This window comes from Zeus faber (genome assembly GCF_960531495.2).
Source record: "Zeus faber genome assembly, chromosome: 5".
Taxonomy (NCBI): Eukaryota; Metazoa; Chordata; class Actinopteri; order Zeiformes; family Zeidae; genus Zeus; species Zeus faber.
This window is the reverse complement of record NC_137192.1, coordinates 20,816,934-20,821,470: the sequence shown is the minus strand read 5'-3', so window position 1 is coordinate 20,821,470 and position 4,537 is coordinate 20,816,934.

The following is a 4,537-nucleotide window of genomic DNA, read 5'->3' as shown; positions in this document are numbered from 1 at the left end:
CAGGAAGTAAGCCCCATTCAAACAGCCAAACACACATGTACACAAACGTTACAAATAGTCAGCCACAGAATCCCTTGGTTTGTTCTGGTGAGGTTTGCTGCGTTACACTGCAGACCATTAAAAACATTAAAAACAGTGCTAAAAAGTGGGGAGTTTTTTTTTCTTTTGTAAAATGAAAAATGTAATATTTAGGAAAATATAAAACACAATAAAAAAGTGAAAGTAAAAATGTCATTAGAAATAGAATTAACATAAAAATTAAATTGTCAAATAAAAAAATACAAAATGGAGATATAAAGATATACAAATGTGATACTATGCACACAGGATAAATTATGTTATGGGTATATTGTGTATAAATTATAAATATGAATAATTACTATTTGCTAACTGTCTTATTACAGTTTGCACAATGTAAAACCAGTGTTGCACAAGTTGTTAGTCCTGTTAATGCTAGTGTGTAGTGCCTGTTAAAAATTGAAATTGGGCCACAAAGGGATGGATCCACAGGCTGCAAGGAGTGCAGTGGACAACATTATTATAATTATTAAACTTATTATTATTATTAAACGAATACTGTCATCTCAGCAATGCAAAGAGGTGCTGTGGCCTCTGTGGTTAAAGCCATGAGAAGGGATGGGATGGTGTGTGTGTGTGTGTGTGTGTGTGTGTGTGTGTGTGTGTGTGCGCGCGCGCGCGCACGCGTGTGCGTGTGTGCGCGTGTCAGTTGATAGAAGTGAGGTCACACAGTGCATGTTTTTAGCTCATTCACTCGCTCACCTGCAACCCCCCCTTTCAACACACACACACACACACACACACACACACACACACACACACACACACACACACACACACACACACACACATACACACACACACACACATGCAGAGTTCAGGGCAGGGTACACAAGGACCCTTCTGAACTCGGCAAGTTGGCTGCCGTCCAAGGAGAGTCTCACCTCAGTCACAGAGCCCATAACAGAGCAGGGTCTCCGTGCCCTCTTTAACTTCAAAACACGCGCACCCACGCACACACACACACACACCGAAACACACACACACACACACACACACGCACGCACGCACGCACGCACACACACACACACACACACACACACATACACACACCGAAACACACACCCACCCACACACACACACACACACACACACACACACACACACACACACACACACACACACACATACACACACCGAAACACACACCCACCCACACACACACACACACACACACAGGCAGAAACAACCCATAAATTCAGCTACTCCCTGGCTTTCCAAAACAACCAAGGGGGCTTTAGCCAAGTGTTGCAAGCCGCATTTAAAGCCCTCTTTTGATCAAGCGGGATGACCTCGGGGATGTGCTTTCGACACGGCCTGCACCCTGGCACCAAACTCAGAGGGATGTTGTAACCGCAGCCCTGAGTGCCACGGTGGCTGGGACACACACGAGAGGTTGTAAACACAAGGTGGAGCTGAGAGGGAATAACACGGGAAAAACAGCGAGGGAAAACAGGAAGACAAAGCAGGGAAGCCTTCCTGATGCCTGCGTGGATCCGCTGCACCTTTTCACACCTAAACAAACCGGTTCTCACACTACAATACATTTCGAAAGGGATAGTTTTCGTTTTGAATCTTATCCTCTAAAATACAAAAAAAACTCGTGTGCCTCTCCTCCCTTTTTCCTCTTGTATCTAGTACGTCCATGTCCATGACCTGTCAGTGCGGCGTGGCTCCTGGTTCCAGGCCCGGCTGGCCCCTCGTCACGCTCGTCACCGCTCTCCATAAGAACCCCGGCTCCTCACCCGGACCTCGCCCGGTCGCACTGGTCACCTCGTGCGGTGTTCTCCAGACCGCTCGCCGTCGGACTCTCATGTATTTGTTTGCCCCTTGGCTTTGTCTGACCCTGTCCGCCCCTCGTCTCCAGAAAACCTCCCCCGGGTCCCGCCTGCCTTTCCCGTCTGCCTACCCTAACCCCAACCACCACCGGCCTGTCCGACCTCGGGGCCCCGTGCCTTCATCCTTCCCGCCTGGACACCCGAACGACCCACCTGCCCCTCATTCCATTCCCGCATCATTTTGTTCTCCCCTTGTAAATAAACCTCCTATACTTCCCTCCCCCGGCGCGCGCTGCGTCTGGGTCCTATCCGCCTCGTTCATGACAAGCCTCTTGAAATTCGGCTTCCGGGATCAATGAAGTGATATCTTCTCTTCTCTTATCTAGACTTTCTTAACCCAGTCACTCAGTCAATCTCATTCAAAGGACCATTGTGTGCATATTTGAAAGCATTCCCCTTTTTGAATAATGTGCTTCTCTTACAATTTTCATGGATATTAAACATAAATTGCATATGTGTGCGTGCGCGCTTGTGTGTGAATGTGTGTGTGTATAAAAGAGTAGCGTATTTGTGCTTTACAGTGCAACTAAATTTCAATCTCACGCCCCGTCATACACCACTCAAATGCACACGCGCACACACACACATACACACACACACACACACACACACACACACACTTATCTCCAAGGATGCGGGCGGGGAATGTTGTTGCGTTACTACTGTCGCAACACGTTTGCCAAGATACTTTTCATCCTACTTTCAGGGTTCCTGCGTGCTCCTATTTACTACCTCATTGAGCAACCCGGCTCTCCTCCCAATGAAACTTGAGATTGTTACTGTACGCTCAGGAATGTTTTTCACCCGTTGACTGATGGGGTTTCTTTGAATCTATTTGTCCATTCTTGAAAGGCCCCCCCCGTCACGGCGCCTCATTGGCTCTGCGTCCTTATGATTGAGTAGTAACACATACCACATGTCACGTCAAATGAAAGCGCACCTTTTTTTTTTTTCTCTCCTCGTGAGAGTCCGCGCGAGGGCACGTTACCCGGCTCTCCAGCCACGCCAGCGGCGGCCGTTACGTGCCAGCGCGCGGAACGTATCCGTCACGCCGCCGGCAACGACATCGCCTCTTGTCCCCCTCGCGTCATCTTATTATAGCGCCTCCCAACTAAGAATACCTAAATGAAGCCACGGAGTGGGCGGCACGGTGGGTCGGAGGAGGGGGACGATCCCGGAGAGGAGAGGGACGGTTTTCACGGATCGGTGTTCGAGGCGAGGCTTAAACAGGCTGTTTCCTCCCCTCCACTGCCTTTCCTTTCGCTGCTTTCTGCTTTCTTAATTCACAGCCGCGGCGGAACGGCCACGCCTCGGTTATCGCTCGGGACCGCCCGGGTGGTCCGGGACGGCGATTACCTGCAATGTGGAATCACGCGATCGCGCGGCCTCTAAAAAACAAAAGCGACGCGAGCGGAAATCGGGGGAACAGGTGGGAACGCCGTCCGCCTGGGATCGTTCGCCGGGTGCTCAGATGTGTAAATACTCAAGAATGTGGCTCTAAGCGGTCACTTCCTGTGATCCGATGCACACGGTGGCAGCCTGGTCTTCTCACACTCACGTGCGCGCACGCACGCATGCAGGCATACCATACTGTATATACATTTTTGGGGGCCACGGTGAGCGTGAGAGTCTTAAATACCTAAAAGCCGTGGGTTCAGTCAGAGCTCACAGCGGGGGGGTGGGGGCAGGGGGGGGGGGGGGGGGTCTTGTCATCGCCCGCGAGGTGAGGTGAGATGAGGTAAAATGCGTGGAGTAGATTCACTCTGCTTTGATCTCAAACTTGAAGAGAATTTTCGTGAAGAGATTCCACATGTTTTTTTTGTTGTTGTTTTTTTCCGGGGTTAAACCCCCGTCGGACTGCGTTTCCGCCCGGCGACAAGCTGCGGCGGAGCGGTACGTTTCTCAGCAGCAGGAGCGTTGGGCGAGGTCGCGCTGCGGACGCTTATAAAACGGTGGGGAAACAACGTTTTCACCGTGCCCGGGTTTGGCTGCCGCCGCTGCCCGGGGGGTCCGTTCGTCTGCCATTCAGCGTTGGGAGGGCTGGGCAAAACGGAGCTCTTGACAACGTATCTTTCAACCGGTTTTACCCAAACACGGCCCTCTGTTAGGTGCCAGAGCAGGCGGAGCGACAGCAGCGCGGTGCAGGATGACTCTCACCCTGAGCTACTGTTTATCATGATAAGATAGCAGAAGCAGGGCGTTGAGTTGCTGGGGGCCAAGGGGGTGCACGCACGCTATCTGAGGGCCGAAATACGTTGACAAATTCACCTCAGTGGCCCCGGCTTATGTGGAGGTCAAAGTGTGCCGCGGTGTGCCGGTGATGTAATCAACCGGCTGATTGGATGGAGCTAAGATTTGGAAGTTACAATAACCACGTAGCATTTAAAAATGGGGTTTGTAAAATGGGCAATAATGATCTGAAATGAAAGTGCCAAGAAAAAAACAACACAATTGTTTTGTAATTTATTGACTGGCTTTGGTTAAATACCACTGTGCTTGACGCACTCCTTTAGGGGACAGGATCTGGATTTACAATCATCTTGACAGAATATCTGTGAGTCACCATGAAGCATAGTTGTTACAGGAAGGGCAGCACTTAAGGGAATGTCTTGCAGGAAAGA